A 25,211-nucleotide genomic window follows, 5' to 3' on the forward strand; every position below is an offset into this window, starting at 1 on the left:
ACAGACTCTGGAACAGCTGTGGCATTTCTCTGGAAGCTGCTTACTGTAAAGGGGAGGAAAGTCCAGCCTCTCATTTCACTTCCAGCCCACCCATCCACCTGACAGAGGCAAAGAGTAAGAAAAAGAAAGAATTTAAGACATACCAGGATCTCAGGCTCTGGAAATTAGCTTTACACAATCTCCACAAAAGTGCACTCTAACCCAAAATCTACTGCCTTGAACTCAGATTGCACACCATTTACTCAGATGAATAACCACACTCAATCTAGTGGGATTACTTGCCTGAATAACTGCTACTTGATAAACAGCAGGGCTGCAGAACTGGCTGACAAATAAGTACAGGTATACAGAAGGAAAAGTAAGACCACCCTTTTAAAAGGCCAGTACCTTAGGCCCTTAAGGTCTCAGAGTCACCAACAATGTGATCAAAACCACAGATTACTGGGTAGAGTCGCACCAACTGATCCATCCATCATCCAGATCACATGCATCCCTCTAGACCTGCATCCTTCAGACACCACCAACTGATTTGGGTCACAGTCTGAAACATTTTTTACTGACTTAGAAATCTACATTCTTCTCCAAAAGATGGCTCCAGAATTCAAGAGTATAAGCTTCATTAGCTTCCAGCAGGACTTCAGATCCCAAGCACAAACTAATCCTCCATAAAACCCCAGCAGTGAGGTACCACTGCTCCTACTCCGTCAGAATTGGTTCTAAGTAAAGTCAGCTCTTCCGTAATGAACCCAAACATGATACGACATTTGTTCTCAGCACCATGCAAGTGAAGAAGATGTGCAGTTCACACCCTGGAAAGTTTACAAGAGGCATCCCTGAGCTTAAAGTCTTTGCACGCAAGCTTGCTCACGAGTATCCCTCTTTAATTTCACTGGGACACATGCACAACTAAAGTTAGAGCTATGCTGAAGCCTCCACCAGACTGTGGCTGATGAAACCCCTGCTCCAGTTCATGGAGGGGTCAAGGTGAGAACCTTGAACTGCAGCCAGGAACAGGCACAACAAAAACATACTCCAGAGATTTTGGCAAAACTAGGTTCTAGTGAAGTCACCTGGGGAAGGGTGACCAGCAAACAGAAACATCAACCTGCCCATTTCCTGCACACTCTAAGCTATAGCCTGTCTTTGGATGAGCCCCTCGTTCAGTTACTGCATTTGCATGTACAATTTAAGCCCATTATATTAAGGCAGAAATATTTATTGTCCTGCTGGCATTTCTAATCTGGATATTTCACAGCACTATCCAGTGCTCCTGAAAAGACTCTAGGACATGCGTATAAAACTTCCATCAGGTGTGGCTCCAGCAACTTTCCTTCCCCTAGACAAGCAGCACAAAATAAACACCTTTTTCATTTGTCTTCACATACCTGGCAAGCCGTCCAAAGCCTCTAACAGACCTTACAGGTTTGAACCAGAGGTTGGGACTTTTAAACTAGACTGCCAACAACAGCGTGTGTGCGGCAGGAATTTTCCACAAAGCCCCGTCTCGACAGTCATGGACACATCAATGCCGCGAACAGCACCAGCACCAGGCTGTCCCAGCTCCATAGTCCTCGGCCAGGGCTACGTTTCGCCTTTCATGCAATTAACAAGAAGCTGGAATCCACTCGCGCATCATTACATAGCAAAAAATAACGTTTCCAGTTGGTTTTTTTTTTTTTTTCCCCTTAAATTGCTATGATTATCATCCCATGAGCTCTGCATTAGTTCAAACTCAGTGAGCATTTCAAAAAGGCCTGTGACACCAGCCTGAGTATAGGAAAGCTAAAACCAAGACCTTCATACTCCCCAAGAAGTTGGAAGGTTACCAGTATTTTCCAACGTCCTCAAATCAGACCCAAAGCCTAACCAAAACCGTATTAGAAGGAAAAAAGCTCTGAAATGCACTTTTTTAAAAGTGTAAATAAAATAAAGCAACCAAACCCCACAAACAACAACAACAAAAAGAACCCAAACCATTGACGATGTCGGTTAGGAGAAGAAAGAGTTTCAGGGAGGAAACAGGAATTACTGTTTATAGTTCGATTAATGAGACCTTATCAAAAGCCTGTTTACCCTTTTTGGCTTTTTTTCCTTCTCAGACACCTATTACACAAACACACCCCCTTAATGTCTCCCCAGATAACACCCTGGTGCAAACATCTTAAGTGTATATACATCCTAGAAGAGGCAGAGAAGTCACTCCACCGGACGGCATTTCGGAACAAAGCGCTCGGGTGACGGATGTCGGCTGGGCTCGTAAATCGTTTTTCGCAGCTCGACCTCAGCTAAGAGGCATCTAACGCCGTGACAAACTCCGAACGCTGCCACTCTACAGAAAGGGGGATCCTATCTAGGCAGAGGGCTTCGACCCTCTCCTTTTGTCTAAGGAAAAAAAAAAAAAAAAAGGGCAATTTTCTGAAAGGCCAACGAGATGTCCAGCACTTAATGACAGCACCCGAGCTACCGCATTTCTTCCCCTGTAGTAGCCAACATAAGGAGGGGAAATTAAAACCCAAACAAACAAGAAAAAAACATCACCACCAACTACTAACCCAAACCCAACACCAAATGCAACACCAAACCTCCAAGAGGAACAAAGGACCCCCACCAAAATCCCGTCTCCAAGTTCTCTGCATGTACTTGCTCATGAAGCACAAGGCTAACACTCCTCGTCTGATGCGATGCAAGCGCAACCCTGCCGGGTTTCAAAGTAACCTTCTCTCCCCGCCACTCTCCCGGGAGGCGGCGGGAAGCGGGCATCCCCAAGCACGTTTCGGTGGATCACCTGGACCTAGCATCACGCCTGGCTCCGTCCTGCTCGCCGGTGGACGGGCGCCGCGGAGGGAGCGGCGAAGCCGGGAAGCGGCCGCAACGGCGACAGCGGAGCCCTGCTCTGCCCGCAGCAAGCAGTGTGCGGCGGGGCAGGCGGTTACGAAACCCGCGTCTCCCCCTCGCACGGGCGGGAGGGAGGCGTGGCGGGGGGCATCCGCGCCCGCGGCGGCCCCGCTCCCCGCTGCCGTGCCGGGAAGGGGCGGAGGAAAAGGCGGCCCCCACCGCTGGATCTAACGCACACGAGCATCGCCCCCGAGGGGGCTGGCCGGGAAGGGAGCACAGGCGGTGGGGAGCGGATACCCACTGACCTTGCCGCCATCCACCGCCGCCGCGCCTGCCCGCGGGGTGGCAGCCCCGCGCCCGCTGCCGCAGCCGGCGCCCTCGCCCCGGCAGCCGGCACCGCCCCCCAGTGCCCCGTCTCCCCCCCCCCCCCCCGTCCCCCGAAGTGCGGGGACGAGGCGGAGCGAGGCAGCGGGAAGCGCCGGAGCCGCCGCGGATCCCGGTGCGCTCCGCCCCACCCCGGGCCGACCACGGCTCAGTGAACTACTAGAGGCGGCTGCCCAGGGGAAGAGCAGCGGCGCTGGGAACAGGAGCCCCCTTTGCCCTGGGCGGGGAGAGGCGGCAGCCCGGGCCGAAAGCAGGGTGACCCTGCGGCAGCCGCGGGTATCCCCTTCCCTACCTGATCCCGCCCGCGGGCAGAGTGAAAATGAAACGCTTGTGGGGCTCCTCAGCGCTTGGGAAGGACTCTGCGGCTGTAAAACGCAGCTTGTTCTGCCTCGACTCGGTGTGTGAGACAGCTGCACCTGAGTGTGTCCTCTCGGTGCAGCTGGCAGAGCAGCGCATGTCCTGCACACCCTTCAAAGGTGCCTCCACGAGGTGCAGAGGGCTGTTGAGGTCCCCATGGAAGGCGTGTTCTGAGGATCACGTAACCGGTGCCTTGAGCCTAGGAGATCTTCAGTCCCAGCTGGAGGTTTAGAGCTGCATTACTGGTGGACATTACAGTAATTAATAGGTACGTGTGGCATGTTGCCTTACTGTAGCAGACTTGGGCCTGGGCAAGAGAATAAGGCCTCCTTTTTAATAATTGCACCAAGGTGTACACCTTCTACAGAGCACAGAACCGCTGATTTGTTTCTCTTGAACTGCCTGCAGAGAAAATAATCCTGTTTACATCATCAGTAAAAAAAAAAAAAATTCATCTGTGCCTCCTAGTGCCTCACATGGGATCAGTAATGGCAAGCAACAAGAGCTACAAATGGCAAGGGCAGAGAAGCATCTGTCCTCGTCTCATCACCTTGCATTTCTGCAGAGCTGGCAGAGGTGGGGGCAAGCAGTTGCAAGTAGCATGAAAACAAACCTGATCTTACCCAGGTTCTGGTTTTAGTTAGAACAGCCCTCTCATAGAATCTTTTTGGCTGGAAAAGACTTTTAAGGTCATTCTCTAACTCTGACAAGTCTGGTGCTAAACCATGTCCCTTATCACCCCACCTATGTACCTTTTAAACACCTCCAGGGATGGTGATTCAACCACCTCCTTGAGCAGCCTATTCCAGTTAAGTTTCTTCAAATATCCAATCTAAAACTCCACGCTATTTCTTCTTGTCTATCACTTGTTACTAGTCAGAGACCAACACCCACTTTGCTACAACCTATAGCTGTAAACAGCAGTAATGTCTTCTTTTCTCCAGTCCAAACAATCCCAGATCTCTCAGCCACTCCTCATAAGACCTGTTCAGCAGAGCAGCTTAACTGTCCTTCTTTGGATCCACTCCAGCACCTCAATGTCTTTCATGTAGGGAGGGCCCCAAAACTGAATACAGTACTCAAGTACTCCTCCCCAGGTTCTGCAGCTCCACAAGGAAATCATTGCCTGTGGAGGAATCAGACCGCTGTAACTGTAGCTGGCAAAATAAATTGTTTTCACAAGCCTGGTTGGTTTGCTCCCTTTCTTTCTCTCTTCCATGTCTCCTTTGCAGTGGGGTAGTTTGCAGAGCAGGGGCTCCAACAAGCTAAGGAAGGTCTACAGTGCATTCAGTAGTACAACTCCAGGTTCTGTCATAAATATTTAAAGCCAATCACCAGTCTCAAAATGAACATTCAAAGCAGATTTTTGTGTTGCACCACGTTTCTTTCTTCAGGTTCTAACTTTCCTAATCAAACAATTGAGATAAGGCAGAAGTCAAATAGACCAAATTTCAGCCACCAGTTTTGAGTCTGGAGCATTAGTCACTACCATCCCTGACCTTTCATGATGTATTTTACACCACAGGCATCCTTTCAGCACACATAGCAGACTTTCACTTCTCTGCTGATTGGCTAGAAAGACTGCATAAAAGATTTCACTGCTCTTCCTTTTCCCTCCCACATGTGACTAATCTGAAGAGCAAACATCCAGGTTGTATCTCCCACTAAAGGTTCTCCAAGTTTTGTTCAGAAAAAGTCTCTGAGATGCTAGAGTGGGGGGTGTGCATGGTCGCTTTTTTACAGTTTGAAGAGATCCTTATGGCAAATGTACACTGGGTGTTGGTCTAACATCCTGGTTTTGAAGAAGTTTGAGAGAATTTTCGGAGGTACAACTCCTTACATGCCTCTGTCTTCCAAGTCTTTACCATTCCATTGATCGTTTCCTCTTTAGAAAACAAGTGGCAGCTATTGCCCACGAGCAGTGCTACAGTACCAGATCCCCATGGACACAAGAGAGGAAAATTCATTACAAAATGGAAACAAATGTCCCACCAACTAAGCACCAACAAGCACTGCTGCAAATGATGTCCACCAGAGAGGCTAGGGACTACACAGACGTAGAGGAGGACAACTTGCTCACTGAGACAGGTCCTGCGAGGAAGTGTTGAAGAGCATTGGCACGATGACTTTGTTAATTATACTGCTGCTGTTGCTGCTGTGGATTATCATTACAGCACAGTTTAGACAGCTCAGCTGAGACCAAGATGCCCCCACATACCCCTATACCCCTATGTGGGTTAAGTGGACAGCAAAGAATCAAATACTTCTCCTGCATGAAAATATAGGGTCCTGATCCTGGAAGAGAGAGTGCAGATGCTTAAATTTTAGCACTGACTTCCTCTAATGAATGGATTAAGTTAATGTATATGTATAGCTCCTGGCAGAAGTGCTATCAGAGAGATGTAGCAGACAAGGGGAAAGGCAAAGCAAGCATAATTACTCCCAGGAGGATTTGTGTATTGCTGCTGCAGTCATCCCCCAGGCTGCACCTGTTATGAGAAGAAAAGTCTTTACAAGATCTCTAGGGAAAATAATCTTGAACTTGAAATAATGGAAGGGAAATGGATTTCAGCTTCAGATTGCTCCACAAAATTTATTTCTGTAAAACTCTTTTCACCAGGACACAGATTGGTAGAAGGCATCAGGTTCTTGGGCACTGCCCTTTTCAGTGCCTACCTTATAAAATGTGTAAAAGGGCTTGTCTGGCACTAGAGGTGTGGAGAACAGCCCCATGCTCTGCCCTGCAAAGGCAGCTATGTTCTACCCATTGCTGTTCTCTCAAGGGACTTTTGTTTGTTTGTTTGTTTTACATCTGGATTTTTCTAACTATTTTATAAGCACATCACATGTAGCAATCAATTACAATAAATTGCTCTTGGAAATGTTTACTCTAGCACAGCTTGTACTGGGAAGGTGGAGTCTCCCATCACCCACAGGGATAATAGCAGCAATCTCTACACATGCTGACATAGCACTAGGACACCATAACAAAGCTAACTAACTCCTGGTTTCTCTGTTATGATCACCTAAGCAATATATTTATAAGATTTCACTGTCAAATTTTCAGCTCAGGGAGCAAGTCACCAAATGATCATCAAATCAAATTTGAGCCTGTGAACATTTTAAAAATAATCAGCACATAGAGGACCCATTCCTTTTCATTTCTGAGCCAAGAGTGGAGATTTAAATCATATTCCCAAAGTTTATTCTGTTACTAAGAAGTTTAGGAACTTCTTTTAACCTAGTTTCCTAGAGAAACAAAGTTTAAACATCCTGCTGTCTGTGTATCTTCCTGTCTTCCTGTTTTCCTTCAGCTGCCTTTGAAACCATTGGCCAAGCTGTCAGAGGAAGAAAAATCAGGGACATTAGTGTCCTTACTTTTTCTTTTTTCCCCTGTTTGAAATCACTAATGGGACAGATGAAAGAAACTTCTTTGACCGCTACTAAGCGAGAGGCAGGGAGAGTTCAGTACTTCTTCTTTCAGCCTGGGAGCCAACAAATGTGTGTTGTGAGATAGCAGTACCTAACCAAACTTAGAATCGTTACTAGTTGGAAGGGACCTCAAGGATCACCTAGTTTTAACCCCCCTAGCATGGGCAGGAACACCTCACGCTACATCAGGTTGCTCACAGCCACATCCGGCCTGGCCTTAAAAACCTCCAGGGACGAGGCTTCCACCACCTCCCTGGGCAATGTGTTCCAGCATCTCACCACCCTCATGGTGAAGAACTTCTTCCTAACATCCAATCTGAATCTATCCATTTCTAGTTTTGTTCCATTCCCCCTAGTCCTGTCACTACCTGATGTCCTAAAAAGTCCCTCGCCAGCTTTCTTGTAGGCCCCCTTCAGATACTGGAAGGCCACAAGGAGGTCTCCTCAAAGCCTTGTCTTATCCAGACTGAACAGCCCCAACCCTCTCAGCCTGTCCTCATAGGAGAGGTGCTCTGATCATCCTGGTGGCCCTTCATAATATCTCCTGCTCACATGACATCTTTCAGTGGAAAGAAATGAAAACTTCTACTGGCTAAGACCTCTGGGCCTAATGAGAAACAATTACATTAACCACCGAAATCACTGCTGAAACAGGGCCTGTCAAATCTCACGCCTGGTGCAAAGGCTTCAGGGAAGGCTGCTGCCTAAAACTTCACGGCAAAAGGCCAGGCCATAGAGATTAAAAAAGCATCAATCAGTGGAAGGAAACAGGCTCAAGCCCCACTGCCTACAGGTGATTGTCACTCCTCATATTGATACCCTGTGATAAAAATCAAATGAACATTTTGGCTCATCGAAATCTGCTTGTGCACTCTCCCTTGTTCTCTTCCATAAAAAATGGTTTATTGCATGCTTTAGAATATTCAGCAGAGTGAGTATTTTTTACAGATCACTACACTGAAAATGGGCATGCTAAAAGGCCAGGTATTTGCGGTGACTCGGTTTAATAAATTGCTTTGAACCCCTACTCTCTCTCTCTCCCTCAAAAAAATTAATAACTTTCCAGTTAGGAGGAGAGCCTTCACCCATGTGCTAGCATTAAAGGCTTCAAGCAAGAGTAGATGGTCATTGTGCTTACCACAGAAGACAAACAAGTTCTATATTCACCTGTATGCCATTCAGCCCACTTTTTGTCCTTATGTTGGGTACAGAAACCTGACCAATAGTCTTCACAGAATTGCACAATTTCAGGGACTAGAAAGGACCTCAAAAGATTATCCAGTCCAACCCCCCTGCCACAGCAGGATCACCTACACCAGATTACAAAGGAACACATCCAGGCGAATCTTCTCCTGTGATAGTTTGTAAATGGACATCTGTTAGGTATAAACTTTAAAATAAAGGTGCATTGACATCTTGAAGTACAAGAGATGGAAGTTGCTCCTTCCCTATCAGCTTCTGCCTTTACAACCAAAGGGGAGATGTCCCAGGAAGTGATTCAGAGTCAGAATCCAGCTTGGATACTCTGTGTCACATTCAGCCTGGGCTAATCTCCCTCCACAAACAAGACAAGGGAAAAAGCTTCCTGCTTTCAAATTTGGTGCCCGAAGACAGGCAGAGCAAGTAGCCCCCTCAGGGTCCTAATCTAGGAGAGCACTTGGGCCTGTTGATATATCCCTTTGTCTCCCTCAAAGTGATGGCCCAGCTAAACCCAGATTCAGGGAACTAACTCAGAGGAGCCATAAACCCTGTGTCCCACCAACTGGGGCTTTCCATCTGCAGCACTACCTCACCACCATCACAGAGCAGCCTGTGTGGATGTGCCTGAGACATGCCAACCTGGCATCCCAGCCACCAGTCTTTGGCTTGGCAAGGCTGAGGTGGGAAAGGACCTCTGAGGATTCTCCTGTCTAACTCTCTGGTCAAAGCAGGGTCAGCAAGAGCAGAGTGCTCAGGGCTGTCTCCTGCTGGGTTTTCACAGAATCATAGCAGCTTAGGCTGGAAGAGACCTTAGAGATCATCTAATCCAACTTCCCTGCCATGGAACATTTTGAACATTTACTGCCAGTACAGAGTGCTAGATAAACACACCAAAGGTTCTACCACAGTGATTACTCTCTGTACAGTCCTGGATATTGTCTCTGCTGCTGCAGTTGTCAAGAAATGAAAGCAGGGGGGGGAAGTGTTTATGAGCTCTGGCAATTATCTGCAGAGCTGTACTTTTATATCCCTTTACCCCATCACAAGGAGATGTTTAGAAAAAATACACTGCTATGAACAACATCTTTGTCCTTTGTTTTTTCCATCTGACAGGACAGAGTCATACCAGTATCTTCTCAATAATTAATAGCTCACTATATATTAAACAAAAAAATAAACATCTGTGTGACAAATATTCTCACATCAGTGAATTTCAATTACCAAAACTTGATTATTTAAAATGAAACAACACAACACAAAACAAAACAAACACTCAAACAAACAAAACCCAGACTCTTTTGTAAGTCAAAGCAACACTGGATTTGTTGCTGGGTATTAACTATATTGAAAATCCATTAGTCAGCCCCTCATTCATCCATGGTAATTCACTCTCCTCCTCTGAAGTAGCTGAGGTTTAAGAGAATTACAGCCCTCATATGTAAACACAACACAAATAAATGACACGGAGATATTTCATCATAATTTACTAAGTCAAACAACTACTTCATTCACTGTTCAGGACTTGCATACCAGAGCATCATGATGGCCCTTTGGCACCAGCTCACTACAGAGAGTCCTATTTGACAAAAGGCTCTATTCAAAAAAGAGTTGAGGTTGCAAACAAGCATTGGAAATTAGAGAATGCCCAAATTAAGGCTGACTCTGCAAGTGCCTCTTGACATAATTGTAGCTTCAATGACAGAAATGCATGCTGCTTCTCACAGCACCCTGGGCACCCCTTCCCTTCAGTTGCATAGGCTCTTGGCAGCACAACTCCCACTCCCCACTGCTGACCTCCCCTGTCACCTGTCCCTATGCCTCCACTTCAGTTCCATGTCCCAGGCTCTTTGTGCCCTCATCCCTGGTATCCAGCCCTGGTAGGCCACTCTCCACGCTTCAGTACAATCTCCTCTGTTTTCCTTGCCAGGCTCTTGCCCACATTTCACCCAGACAGCTTCCAAACCCAGTTTCCCCCTCCAACTCCCAGACCAGGCTTCCTACAGCAGGGAGCAAGTATCTTCTCAACTGCAAGTCCCCAGCCTCAATCTTTCTCTCAAGGCTGCTTTAGTCTAGTATTTATGCCACCTCCACAAAGAAAGGCTAGAACCCTTCCTCCTCACCATTTGGGGTCCAGTAGGTGAATGCCAAGCACATGTTTCTGTGGCTATGCCTGGAAGCACCAAGAAGTGCATTGCCAGAAATCTCACACAGTCCTTGCAGCTGTACATCAGACCATGGTCTCCACAGACAGAAATGTCAAAGAGATCAGAAACCAAACTTAGAAGCCTCTACCAGGTGTATTCCTACTGCAGTTTTCCAAGAGCTTATAACTTGTCAGAATCTGAGTATTTTTCATAGGAGCCACATAAGATGTGTGAATGAAACTGGATTTTCCACATAACATTATCACTGCCTGGTCATGATTTCCCTTTTGAAAGGGCAATGGCACTACCTCTTCCACAAGAAGCCATTCTGGGGAAAAAATTCTGAGAAAGAGCTGAGCAACCAGAAACATCCCTCCAGAATCAGACTAAGGTCATCATCTGGCACAGAAAATGTTAGCCCAAAAGGTTAAGGTTTCAACAAGTTACAAAATAAAAATAATAATAATTAAAAAAAACCCCTCCACTCTGACATTAATTAAAGTGAACTGAATGGAGAAAGATTATTTTCTCTAGCCTAGTACAAGCACCACATATATTAACCTTAGGGTAGTATGAGTCCACAGTTCACATTACAGGCCTTGAGAAGATGACATCAGGCTGTGTAAACACTCTAAATATAGTTCATTAGGACCAAACAATCCAGTGGGTTCAGGGTGTTTTACACTCCTTGATTGGTGTTATAAATCCTGTAGTTACTACGAGCAGAACACTCTGTGTCCAACAACGAAAGTCCAGTGATCACCAAGATACGTCCCATAATGTACTTTAGCAAAGAAAATAAAGTGAGGCACAGAAGTCTTTGTGTTTATGCAGACACATTTGTAAACCATTGGCTGATCTTTCCAGCCCTTACCTGCACAAGAAGCTACATAATTATAGAAACTTACAGGTTGGAAAAGACCCTCAGGATCACCAAGTCCAACTGATAACCCTACTCTGTAAGGTTCGACCCTAAACCATATCCCCAAGCACCGCATCCAAACGACCTTTAAACACAACCAGGGATGGTGACTCAACCACCACCCTGGGCAGTTCATTCCAGTGCCTGACCACTCTTCATGTGAAAAAAAAAAATTCCTAATTTCCAGTCTAAACCTACCTAATCACAGCTCTTGTTCTATCACTAATTACCAGTGAGAAGAGACAAGCACCAGCCTCTCTACAACTTCCTTGGAGGTAGTTGTAGAGAGCAATGAGGTATCCCCTCAGCCTCCTCTTTTCCAAAGTAAACAGCCCCAGCTCCCTCAGTTGCTCTTCATAATATTTATTCACCAGGCCCTTCACCAGCTCTGTTGCCTTACACTGAAGCATCCTCAATTGAGTAACTTTGTTCAGAGAGTTAACAGGATTAGGAACCAGGGCTGGAATTTCAGTGTCAGATGTGAAGCATGCATTGTAAAAGAAGCATACTGAGATATTTATGTGCCCAGCACTAGCGTGTGTGGCAGTGAATGTACATCACCACCACAGTTCCTGAGAATGACATCATTTCAAATTAACACTATAGCTGCAGATTCACCAACATCTAAAACTAATTAAATAACAAAGTTCTTAAGGAAATCCCATGGATTTCTTGGGATATACAATATGGCTAGTTAAGTACATTAATATGAAGTAAATAGGTGGGTTTTACTGGGGCTTCTGAGAATGAGAGCTGCTTGTCTATGCCTCAGCAGAGGGGATGCCAGGAAAACCAGTGCTGTCCCTGTGAGAGGTGCCTGGTCAGACTGCCCTGGTTGAGACTGTTCTTGCACGGCAGTCTTTCACTCAAGGCCTCATCCTGCATTCCTCAGGAAGAAGCTTGGGGGATTTCATTGGTATCTAATTTGAAAACTATTCATGCAAGCAGGCGTCTTCAGGACAGACCTACCAAGGCAGATGCACTCAAGTCTGTCAGTCTGTACAGAGCTTGGTGAAGTGCAGTTGCTGCTCTGTGTTCTTATAGGCTTTCCACCTACTGTCCTACTGAAAACAAGATGATACTGAGAGAATTTTCAACTTCTCTGACTAGAAAGCCATTGCCACTGCAGTGGTGCAGACACCTTTGCTGGTAAGTGTCCTACTAGGTTCTCAGTAATGTGGCAGAGCCATATCCAGTCTATTGTTGTGGCAGAAAAGCTCTCTAAAAGACTTTTCCCAGCCTCCCTCACAGTCAGCACATCTTTTTCCAAACAACCTCCTTATGGTTCGAAAGGGAAAAAGCTTCTTATTAAGTTGCTAGATCTATCTCATTAATACTCACTCTCCTAGAACTCCAGTCAAGTGTGTTCATATTTTCTAGCACACTACATTTAAGTCTAATGCTGGAAAATATATACAGAGGTTCCCAGTTCAGACCTCGTGAGCTGTGACACTTGACTGATCCACATATCTAATATCAGTTCTGTGACATGTCAGCTCCTATACGTGTCTCTGATTTAAAAAGCATTGTTTCAAACCCCTTAATCCACATCTCCCTTAAAGGAGCACAAGTCTCCCTACAAGTCTGGCTGAAGAGCAAGAAGAAAAGGCTGAAGGACAAAAAATTACCCAAGCCTCGATTCTGAAGCCAGATGGGACACTAGACAGGTCTTGGAAAGTTCCCTGTGTCATTACATGGACTGATGCAAATTACCTTTTAAATACCTTGCCAGGCTTGAAAAAGGCCTCTCCTTACTCAAAGAAATAAAAGGATTAAAGTCCTTATCTTGCCTTTTTCAACTTCTCAGCTTTCCCACTGATTAAATTATTCAGCAAATCACATTTTCTGAAGAAGCCAAAGGGTGTGGCTGGATGTGAGTCTCAGGGGCTAAGCCTTGTGGGGCCACACCAAGTTCCATTAAAGGGAGTGGAGGAGTTTCCATTGACTCTAATAGGATTTGGATGGTCCCATAAAGAGGTTGCTACATATCTGTTAGAGCTCATGGCCCAGCTCACCTGTCTGCAAGGAGCATGCATGCACTGTGAACACCGATGGTAAAGAGATGTGTAGGAAAAAGTGGATTACGTCTCTCTCCTCTTTTCAAGGCAGGTTAGCCTGACTCTCAGTTATTTCATCCCAACTTCAGCATTAATAATGGACCGATCTGCAAAAGGAGCTTATCAGAGTAGGTTGTAACAAAGATGCATTTTTTTCCCCCTCCAAGTAGGCTGAGGAGAAGCTTCCTAGGTCAGAAGATGACTTTGTTGAAGCTCTCAAGACTGTTTTGCACATTCAGCATCCTCAATGTGAAGTACTTGCTGCCCTCCATGGAAGAGGGGAGTGTATGGCAATGGGACTCTCAGCACTTGCCAGGGTAAAATAATCCAGAAGGAACATGAATGAATGCAGTACAGTTTACCAGTCCCAATATAACATGACTTCCTCATGCTCTTCCTCTAATGTTTTAATTCCTTTCCAAGAATTTTCTGTTTTTCTGCCAGCCTCTACAATTTTCCATGTTTCTTTCGTTATCTGTAATTCTTTATTTCCCTTTTTTCTCTTTGAAGATAAGCATCCTCAACCCTCTCATTCTCTCTTTACCATGGTGTCTTGACATGTTCTCACTGTAATCTGTACTGCCTTGTCCCTTTTTTAGTTTTTCTTATAGATTGTTCTTTCCCTCTCTCTTACTGTAAATCTTATACTGTTATTTTCACCATATCTGCACTTTCCCCCCTCCCATTGCTTAATTTTCTAATTTCTTTCTTTCAGTCTTCTTTTAACACCATTCTGACATAGCCCCACAATGCCTTGCAGACTTCTTTTATTTGTTTGTTTGTTTTTTTTCTTCCCCATCATCACCTTCCCAAATTTCTACAAAGAAAAGCCTTTGGCTCCAAACCATTGCTTATGCTCAAAAGGCAGAGGTGTAGCTATTCTCTTCTGGAAGTCTATCTTCAGCTGCTTGCCACCAGCCCACAGGCAGGAACTCAGCTAAGGAGACATGGATCTGCATGCAGGGAAATCCTCTGTGGGAGAGGTGACAGCAACATTCCTCTAGGCTTGTATCACATGTACCCAACCCTTACAGTGAAGAAGGATATTACTGGGTAAGTTACAACTGTAGCAGTCCACACAACACATGGTAGGAAATTAATTGCTAAAGTTAGGTTAAAGTTGAGTTTGGTTTAAAACTGTGCACTGTGGCTCTTTCAAATAGTGTGATACTGGTGCTTAAAGAAAAATGTGGCGAATGAACACCAAGAAAATATAGGCAGAGCTTTCCAAAGCAGGATTCACCTATGTGCTCAATTGCATTTTCAAGTCAGAAAGGTTCTGTTTTCTCTGCATGTGATTTTTGTGTTACTAGTTTCAGATGACAGCAGATGGATTTTCTACTCCACATGATAGGCTATAGCAAGAATGGAAAAATCCACTGGTCTGCAGGCTCTGAACTCAGAATCAACATCTTGTGGGTGAATTCCCAAACATAATCACGAGAGAGAGACCAACATCACCCAGCCTTTCCCCTGCTTGAGATTTCACCTTTCCTACCCATCATAGTGGTCTTAAAAAAATTGGGCTGCTCTCCACAGGAGACCCATTAGCCCAAATAGTTTCAATGTTATTCACTGTGGCTTTATCAAAGTCAGATCAAGCAGCATGGTCTTCTGTGCTAGGGTCTTATTATCGTTCCACCTCATGCCACAAAATTCCTTCCCTGCTGCTTAGGAAGTACATTCTCTGGCATGAACTCTTGTAACCACCTTCCTCATCACTCACGTGTCATAAATACAGCACCCTGCTCCAGCCAGGTCCAGCTCCAGATGGCTTGATCTAAACTGTATTTTAGGAGGAAAACTCTGCATTGCGATGGTGGCTTCAAGAGACTGCCAGGTGGCTTTAGGGGAAACACTCAAATGAACAAGAAGGATCAAGCTGTAAATCTGAGGTGAGGAAGGAGCCCTCCTCTGGTCCCTTGCTCCTGCTGCTCTCAGTGCAGCCAATCGTTGCCTTGCATTGGATTATCTTTGAGCTATGAAAATAGATGCAGCTGCGAGTTGCTGCTTGCCAGAGCCTAATATTTTTTCTACCTGTTCAGGCACCCCATACAGGAAAGTGCTGATGGCAGCATGACAAACCTCTCTCCGGAGCTGATGCTATGTAGTCATGTCTGCAGCTGAAGCATCATCACAGCCTCGCCAGCGGGTTGGTTCTTGTTGATGCTATGTTTTAAAGCATGATGGGGTGCAATGGAGATGCCACAGCACACACACACACAAAATAATATAAAGAATAAAAGCAAAGACAGCAAATATTTAAAGAGTGAGGTTATTCTGGCTGATTGTGAGCTGAGGTCTTTTTTTGCTGAGTACCTGTAGCGTACAACTTCATTTCATTCAGTCACCTGTAGTTTATGAGGTAAGAAAAGTGTACTATGGCATAGGCTTCTTCAGGTGGACCCACCACTATTTTCTCCCATTGTCTCACACAACCACTTCTGGGAAGTAGGGCTTTTTATTGTTGCTGTTGAGTGGTGTTAGAGGGAGAATCTCAGTTTATGGCCTCGGTGATAAGAGCCATGTCTGGTATTTATCCAGAGGTTACTGTATACTTATCGACATCGATAAACAGAGACAGTCACTCCCCAGTGATGCACCTACAGAGACTGCCCAGGATATGGAAGCTGATAGCTTAACTACATCCTGACTGTGCCTCTTTCAGGAAACATCCAGCAGTGTAGTCACACTGTCCAGGGATTTCATTGCTTCTAAACCTTCATATTTAATGCTGCAACACTGCAGCAGCCACACATTATTTTTTAAAAACTAGTTCCTTTATTCTCATCACTTCTCTTCTCCAGGTAACATAACCAGCAGTCTGGCTAGCTTTCCCTGTCACCACAAAGACGACAAGTTTCACTCATTAACCAGTCCTTACCATCCATCTCTCTTAGCTTCTTCCCTCGGGGCAACTATGTGACAGGCTGGGATATGGCTGGGATGTTCCTCCTAGGAGCTGATAGTAATCATGGTCTTTGTCTCCCCATCCTCTCCCTCCTGTGAGTCATTAGGATTCACTCACGGTCCTTTATCTTCTTACTTGAATGCCATTTGACTGCAATCCTGTTCCTTGTTTTCTTCCCTTAACACTTAATGGCCTAGGTTTTCGTTGGGTCCCTTGTTCTAGCTTGTCCTTTGTTTGTCCAGACCGAATCCTTGTGGAGGTGCATGCAGATTCCCAGCAATGGTGACAACCTGCTAAACTGAAGATTTTCTCTAGTCTACGAAGTTAGGAGCAATACAGCAAACGCTCCTCATTGCCATATTCTCCTTTGCTCCATTTCTCACCTTTCTTCCACTTGGCAGCTTCCCTACCACAGCAGCTGGTGGTGGTCCAGAATGGGTGATTGTCTCCCAAACTGAAGGCATGCCAAACTTACCTTGCAGGGTAACCATCACAACAGAAACATCAGTGGTTAACACTCCCATTTCCACCAAAATCAAAAAGTTTGGATGGAGGAAAAATCAAACTAAACCCAAACCCTAACAGTGTTCTGTTCTGCACAGCAACAAAGGGCACACCAAGCAATTACCTACCTATAAAGTAGGTTTTAAGGCCCACATTTATGAGGGAACAGTTTGGTACTAGCATTGGCTTGCACCAGTAGAACTGCAGGCCAATACACATTCGTCACTCTGGTTTTATACAGCTGCATTATTTTCACACTTTACGGTGGCACCATCTCATTTATGAAGTACACACAGCAGTTACACATATGGCTGCATTATTTTCAGCACTTCAAGTGCAATTAGTAATTTCATAGAGCTAACATTGTCAAAACTACAGCAGCAGTAGGCAGTGTATTGCAGCTGTCCCAGATTAAGAGAGTCCTAGACATGTTTATACAGTAAACACATAGCAGTTTGTGTGCTTACATTTGGGTCACTGGTTCTAGAATGTTATGAGATAAATCAGGTGAAATTGCCCATCACTGACTCCTTTTCAGTGATTGTGGCTCCAGCTCTTATACTTAGGATGATCATGGCTCAAAGAAACACTGCTTCTTCCCTGCCCAGAGCCATCAGGAGACAAAATACCGATCTGAGCAAACAGGTCTTCTACTCACAGACCAGGCCGTGAAACTAGCCTTTGGAGACATCTGTGTCCATAATGCATCTTCTGAGTCATTTGCCCTACCGTGAATGACTCTCCCAAGTAAGGATCGGTTTTCTAGGGAAAGAGGAACGCTGCTAAGTGGGCAGGTGGAGAAAAACGAAACAAATTTCATGGGTAATTGTGCTTGCCAAAAAAACATGCCAGTTTTCATGTCTCCAATTTATTCCTGGTGCAGTAGTCATTAGGGAGGGTAAAACCACAGCAATAACAAGAGGTGTTACCTAGTGCTAAGTGAACAGAAGATTCAAAACTTTGCTGTAGTCAGCTTCAGTGCTGACTCTCACCAGCATTTGCATGCTGGCAATTTTAGCCAAGAAGTAGCTGCTATTCAAAGTTATGAGAACAAGCAGTTGCCCTTGGTTCATCCCAGGTGCCCGAAGCACTTCTGAAACCCTGACCTTTCATGCAGGTGTTGAGCAGTAGGAAACTGTGAAAATCAACTTTACAGTGCTCCAGTTTCACACTACGCAAGCCAGAGAGAATAAAAGCTACCTCCTGGTGCATTTGAAAACTTGCTTATATTCTTCTAAGCTTTCTTCAACCCCTGTGTGGAAAGTCCTACTGGGGCATGAAGCATGGTAAAGGTTTCCCTTGGCTCCCATGGCTGGCCCTGGGACCATGAGAAGGTGAAGCAGCCTCCAGGCCCCAGATCCAAATTAACAGCTGTTTCTGGTAGTACCATCTCCCTCCTTGCTCCACAAAAGTATAGAATTATCACCATGCCTCTATGCTTGCTCAAATATAAATGTGGTAAAATACTAAAAGCAGGAAATGGAGGCCTGTTGAGGGACTCTGCTGCCTTTGGGCACATTTCCCTTCAAATCCTGACAAAGCCTGGCATAGAATCAGTCTCTGACACATAGGGGAAAGTATACCTTTTTTGCTCTACTTTTTTTTGGCAGTCACTGTTAGTTTGGCTTGCTCTCCCCTGCAATAATGTTGACAAACACATTGCTCACAGTGCTTGGGCAGCAGCATTTCAGCCAGTCCATTTGGGCAATTTATGTTTCATTATTTGCAGTCATCACTGCACCACTCGGGCAATGGGATGAGCTGGAATTTGTATCTAAAACCTTCCAGGACATGCTATTCCTTATTTTATAACTTCAGGTGGAAACTTCCAGTGCAGGGCTAAACCCCTTCCACCTTCCCTGTGTTCCTCCAGCCATATGGTTTCTATGGGGGGTTGGCATTTCACTCCCTTGGTCCTCATTTTGTCTTCCTTTTGCCTGTCTTCTCTGGCCTTTCAGAAGAGTTTTCACCAGGCTTTCTTTCTATGGTGTTTTAACATTTGTCTTACCTCATCAAGAGCAGTTGCTTTGTATCAATTTGATTTTTTTTTCTTTGTAATTAAGCTGTGTTGACTTGAGACAGAGTAGGAACGTTGCCCCTCACAGACATTGCACCTGAAAGTTCACGTCCCCAGTTTCACAGTAAAAATAAAGGTATTAAACCCTTGCACTACACTATGGCTATGTGGTTTTCTAGGCTTAACTTGGTGTGCTTCCTTCCTCTTCTGTTTAATGACTCATTTCCTTAAACTTAATTTGAGCTTGTTATTGAGTTTGAGCCTCAGACAATGCATCAGTAGTGTCCCTAATAGCCATGGATCCGGCAGGAAAAGAAGTGGCAGCAAAAGAGGAAAGGCTTTCATTACTTTCACAAGAGAGTATCAATTATTATTTTTCTGATGGGGACAAGGAGGAACAAGAGTAGACAGGACAGCCATGGAGCAGACCACATACTTCATCCAGGAGGAACCTTATCTGTCACTTGGGTATCCAAGCATGCCTTAAAAACCCCATAGAAATAATGACCTGGAATCGTGGAGTTTTCAGCAAGTCTCTCTTATAGCTGAGAGCATGTTTAAAGATCCCTATAGAAGAAGAACTGAAGCTGAGACTGCTTTTTTTTCAGGAGTTGGGGAAATTAGAGAAAGACACTTTTCTCCCCTACCTAAACAAACTTTTGAGGAAGTTTCTGCTATTCATCGTGTCTGGATTCCACTGGACATGTTACTTAAATGGAGTTCCTCTAAGTTTTTTTTAAAGAATGGGTTAAACAATTCTGTTTCTTATCCACCAGAGTGTGGTTTCAAAGGCAAATGTGATCTTGCTTTTCCATGCTCAGGCATGTATTTGCTCTGAGAGATGCCTTTGAGTGTAAATACCAACGATATTGCAAATGTTCTTGATTTAAAACCACTTTAAAGCCAGCAGCTGTCTGTCTCCTTTATATCTGGTCCATGGTTAAAGACTTTTTGTTTTTGTGGTTTAATGCTTGCCCCTGGCTCCCTTTTAGCAAGTTAAGAGACTTATGTCCAGTGAAAAACATTGTTACAGGAGTGGCTGGCTATTCACTGTTAGCTGGGCTTTGCCCAAGCCTCCAATAACTTGAGCACAACTTTCTGTCTGTTAACTGCATTCATTTAGATATCTGCATGATCTGCAAGAAGGTGCTGGAGCTCCTGCGTTATGCCCACACTTGAACATGTATTTAATATTAAACTGCATGCACCCTATTTGATACTCACTTATAATTGCACCTAAACTGTCAAAATACAGCCTTTGATCAAGAGTGAGTTTCAAGCCCTTGCTTGCAGTTAAGGAATATGTTTAGGGAAGCATCAGGTTGCATTTGGAGTGAGAGTAAAGGAAGTCAAAGAGCACAAGTGCTCTAGCAGCACAGAACACCTAGGCTTCACCCTTCCAACTTCAATCAACTGTGGATACTCACTGCCATGAAATAATGCTGGCTCAGTGTAGCCTATACTCAGATGCAGTATGTTACAAGATACCACCTCGTTCAGTCTCAAACACATCCAAGAGCTGGTCAGACAAAGCTCCTCTCTGAGGTGCACTTTCTTAGAAGCATTTCACAATTCAAACATCCATTTAGCATGAGCAGCAAGCTCTTGCAATCTTTCACTACTGTCAAAAACCCCAGAAGCAGAGGTGAGGCCTGGCTGTTTGCTGCTGCTGGGTCTCTGTAGAGCCAACTGGCTGGCTAGGGCAAGAGGCTCCTTCTCCTAGCCCTGCCTACCCAGTGCCAGCCTTCCCAAAACGAGAACCTCCTCACACTGCTGACAGAGAGTCTCCCTCGTGGGGATGGCCTTGGCCATCATACCCTGCACACCTATACCTCTGTTCCTACAGTAGATCATTACCAGATGATTACTACAGCAGCCAGCCCAGGTCACCCCAAGCTCCTAGGGCTTCTCCAAGGCTTTTTTTCTGCACAATAGTGCTGGTTCATCTGAAGAGTTTAGGTTACATGCAGGTAGCTCCCAGCCCCTTTTGCAGGTGATGTTTACTGCACCACAGAACCTGGGGAGTTGCCTCTGTCTGCAAGTCACCCATCTGACCCAAGTGAAAGCCCACCAGCTTTGGACAGAGCAGTGCTGGCCTCTTGGTAGGCAACTTCAGGAAGAAGCAGCAACAAGACAAAATAAGCATTTACCTTTTGTGCCAGCAGAGGCCAGAGAGCTTGGCAAAGGAGCTGCCTCCGAGGAGCTGTGTATGGACAAAATCAATCATGGTACTTTACACCTGCAGCTAAATCTTCTTCCAGGTTTTCCTGACCCAGGCTCAATTCACTTTAGTAGTGGCTGGGTTGGTATAAATAAGAGAATCTGGCCTTTGCACTCAATTGCATTTTTCATCTCTAAGGTATTTTGCAAACAGTAAGTACTGAGCTCACTCTAAGGAGTGAGTAGAAATTACCCCCAGCTAATTTGGAGAACTAACCCCCAAATTGCCAGACCAGCTCAGATTGGGATGGAAGCAAATGAAGCTGTATTTACAAGCAAACTAAAATCTAGAAATATAAAGTGCAATGAATATGTACAAAATATACAATATTTACATATAGTCACAGTTTGCAAACAACATGAGGACCCCCCTGAACAAAACCAGGGGGGCTGCCAATAGCTTCCTCTTCTCTGCCCCCTTGTACAAGGTGTTGCTATGTCTGTAGAGAGGCCAAAAAGGCAAAATAACTTGCCCAAGGCCAAGGACCATCAAGGCCTGAGTATTTATGAGTCCTGGGCTCAGAGCACTTTATCCCAACCACAGGGTCTCAGCTCATTCTCATAGTGTCTTTACACACAAATTCTGTGTGAAGAGACATTTCTGCTACTGTGTGGCCCTGTTTTGCAGGGAATGCTCTGAACCTAGGGGTCCAGGTCCAAATAACTAGAAGGACAAAGCTTTTTTTTAAAAAAAAGGCAGCTAAAAAAAACTATTATTGTGTTTTTAACAATCAGAACTGCTGTAGACTGATAAAATGCCCAACAACCTCAAAACTATTCCTTATTATTCTTGTCAGAAGAGACAGCATTATCTCAGGACCTTGGTAAGAAATTAGAAGAATACACATAGCAGTTTTGTCTAGCCTAGATTCTACTACAAAGAGATGCAACTTACTGTCCTTCTGCCTGCTTATCAAGAAAGGAATGTCCTCCTGCTTTGTTTTTTGGGGGGTGGGAATAATTCTTGCTACTCTTGATTATTACTGTTTGGCCTGATGCAGGAAATCAAGGGAGGCACCACTAAGGAATATAACCTGACCGTACACCCTACTGTGAATTTACTAGTGGGGTAAAGGATTTGTTTTCTTTCCTCCCCCAGCCCCACAGTCCCTGTCTGTCTGGTCCTACCTCATGGTTGGTAATAAACACATTCCCAGACCTGATAGACACAGTTGGGTTTATCAGCTCCCCCCAAACCTGGAGCGATGGCTCAGACTGCCCTTTCTCACAGCAGCCCCAGCACAAAATACACATAATAGCAAAGGTGTAGTACATATCATTCTAAAACACATCCAGATGCAGGCATCTTCCTGAGTAATGTGGATGCAGATGACATTTGTGATCCAGGGGGTCCCATCCTTGGCATGTGCCTACTGGGCCATGTGTTACACAAGTCAAACAGCAGTAGAGGAAAGTGCCAGTAGCAGCCAACAACAGTATCATTAGCTTATAAATTTTGGTAAGCAGAGATAAACAGCTATTTATGGCAGGTAAAACATGTAATTGTAGCCATCTTGTGTTTTGTGGTGACAAATGGTCAGTATTCAAGGTCACCACTGGTCAGTATTCAAGGACCACCTCCTCTGTGTCCAGGAGCTCTGTGTACCAACAAAGAGAAAAGCAGGTAAGAATGCTAGGAGGCCTGCCTGGATGGGCAAGGAGCTACTGGGCACACTATTACTTAAAAGGAAACTCTACAGGAAGTGGAGGGAAGGACAGGTAGAACAGGGGGAATACAAGGAAGCTGCCCGAGCAGCAAGAGTCCTGGTCAGGAAAGCCAAAGCAGAGTTTGAGTTGAATCTAGCCAGGGAGATTAAAGGGAATACTAAGAACTTTTACAGGTATATTAATGGGAAGAAGAAGACTAGGGAAGGTGTGGGCCCCCTCAGAAAAGAAAATGGTGACATGGTCACCTGTGATGAGGAAAAGGCTGAGGTACTTAATAACTTCTTTACCTCAGTCTTCACTGCAAGGGCCTCTAGCCACACTCCTGATGTTATGGAAGTCAAAGCCAGGGACAGGGAGGAAGAACTGCCCATTGTAAGTGCAGATCAGGTTCGTGATCATCTGAAGAACCTGAAAGTGTTCAAGTCCATGGGACCCGATGGGTTACACCCACGGGTGCTGAGAGAACTGGCAGATGAGGTTGCTAAACCCCTCTCTATTATATTTCAAAAGTCCTGGCAGTCTGGTGAAGTCCCCATGGACTGGAAAAGGGGAAACATTGCCCCCATCTTCAAAAAGGGCAAGAAGGAGGAACCAGGGAACTACAGGCCAGTCAGTCTCACCTCTGTGCCTGGAAAGATCATGGAACAGATCCTCCTGGAGTCACTACTCGCTCAAAAGAATAGTGAAGAGGTGATTGGGAACAGTCAGCATGGCTTTGCCAAGGGCAAATCCTGCCTGACCAACCTGGTGGCCTTCTATGAGCAGGTGACAAAATTAATAGATGAGGGGCGAGCAACTGATGTCATTTACCTGGACCTGAGCAAAGCCTTCGACACTGTCCCGCACCACATCCTGGTCTCCAAACTGGTGACACATGGGTTTGATTGGTGGACCACTAGATGGATAAGGAACTGGCTTGATGGCCGCACCCAAAGAGTGGCTGTCAATGGCTCCATGTCCCAGTGGAGGCCAGTGACAAGTGGAGTCCCTCAGGGATCAGTCCTGGGACCTATCTTATTCAACATCTTTGTGGGGGACATGGACAGTGGCATTGAGTGCACCTTCAGCAAGTTTGCTGATGACACCAAGCTGTGTGGTGCAGCAGACACGCTGGAGGGAAGGGAGGCCATCCAGAGGGACCTTGACAGGCTGGAGAGGTGGGCACAGGCCAACCTCATGAAGTTCAATAAGAGCAAGTGCAGGGTCCTGCATCTGGGTCGAGGCAATCCCAGGCACAAATACAGGCTGGGCAGTGACTGGCTGGAGGATAGCCCTGAGGAGAGAGACTTGGGGGTGCTGGTGGACAAAAAGCTCAACATGAGCTCTCAGTGTGCACTTGCAGCCCGCAAAGCCAATCAGATCCTGGGCTGCATCAGGAGAAGTGTGGCTAGCAGGTCGAGGGAGGTGATCCTCCCCCTCTACTCAGCCCTGGTGAGACCCCACCTGGAGTACTGTGTCCAGTTCTGGAGCCCCTATTACAAGAGGGATGTGGAGGTGCTGGAACGTGTCCAGAGAAGGGCCACGAGGATGATCAGAGGGCTGGAGCACCTCTCCTATGAGGACAGACTGAAGGAGTTGGGGCTGTACAGTCTGCAGAAGAGAAGGCTCCGAGGTGACCTAATTGTCGCCTTCCAGTATCTGAAGGGGGCCTACAGGAAGGCAGGGGAAGGACTTCTCAGGATCTCAGGTAGTGATAGGACTAGGGGGAATGGAATGAAGCTGGAGGTGGGGAGATTCAGGCTGGATGTGAGGAGGAGGTTCTTCACCATGAGAGTGGTGAAACCCTGGAATGGGTTGTCCAGGGAGGTGGTCGAGGCCCCGTCCCTGGGGGTGTTTAAGAGCAGGCTGGATGAGGCTCTGTCCAGCCTGATCTAGTGTGGGGTGTCCCTGCCCATGGCAGGGGGGTTGGAACTAGATGATCCTTGTGGTCCCTTCCAACCCTGAATGAAACTATGAAACTATCTCTGATCCAATAGTATGGCATTCCAGGGCTAACCTGCATCAATCAAGAGTAAATGTGCCTTTCTGCTGTGGCAGGGTCAGTCCTTTGGGAAGGGAGCTCTCTCAGCTGTGCCAATGGGCTGCCTCCAGTGCCCCCTTCCCTCCTGCCAGCCCTCCACAAGCTGACATCAAGAGGATGGCAGTAATTCACCTCTGGCCAGAAGTCCAGGAGCATGAAAGTCATGAGTAACACTGTCATCTCCTAGAGTGCCTTGCTAATAGCCCTAGTTCCTTGGAGGAGGGGAGCACAGCAGTGAGGTCTTATGGAGATGGGCAGAGAGGGATGTCTGGGGAGAGAAGTGTTTGTAGGCTGGTACCCATGTGAGACAGGGCTCAGCCACACATGGTGTTGCTGGAGAACCAGCATCCCAGCTACATGGCTACATGTGAAACCAGCACATTAGAAAAGGTCCCCTGGGTGGGTCAGTGGGACATGGTTTTCCCTTTTCTAATGATCCTGAGAAACTTCTCCTTTGGGGAAACTTGAGTAAGGTGCTCTCAGGAGCCACTGTGTGCTAGCAAGACACCTTGCTGATTCAGGGTGTCCCACAGTAGATTT

The 25,211-nt window shown here is 45.8% G+C and overlaps 1 protein-coding gene across 6 annotated transcripts in view; it reads right to left on the bottom strand.

Moving 5' to 3' along the window:
• The window catches only part of RNF152 (ring finger protein 152), a 109,416-nt gene that overhangs the window by 47,877 nt on the left and 36,328 nt on the right, over positions 1 to 25,211 (bottom strand). The window contains exon 1 of one of the 6 annotated variants that reach the window (XM_068160993.1): positions 15,417 to 15,854. The exons of 1 other annotated variant lie outside the window; for it this stretch is intronic. The gene's annotated coding sequence lies outside the window, so the exon portion shown is untranslated. Of the gene's footprint in view, positions 1 to 2,640; positions 2,760 to 2,785; positions 2,979 to 3,140; positions 3,163 to 3,511; positions 3,665 to 15,416; positions 15,855 to 25,211 lie in introns of those variants that run through there. 4 more of the 6 variants (XM_068160997.1, XM_068160999.1, XM_068160994.1 and 1 more) reach the window with 4 other exon arrangements.

The sequence above is a fragment of the Melanerpes formicivorus genome, unplaced genomic scaffold (assembly GCF_026170545.1).
Source record: "Melanerpes formicivorus ecotype bairdi unplaced genomic scaffold, bMelFor1.0.p_v2 SCAF_55, whole genome shotgun sequence".
Taxonomy (NCBI): domain Eukaryota; kingdom Metazoa; phylum Chordata; class Aves; order Piciformes; family Picidae; genus Melanerpes; species Melanerpes formicivorus.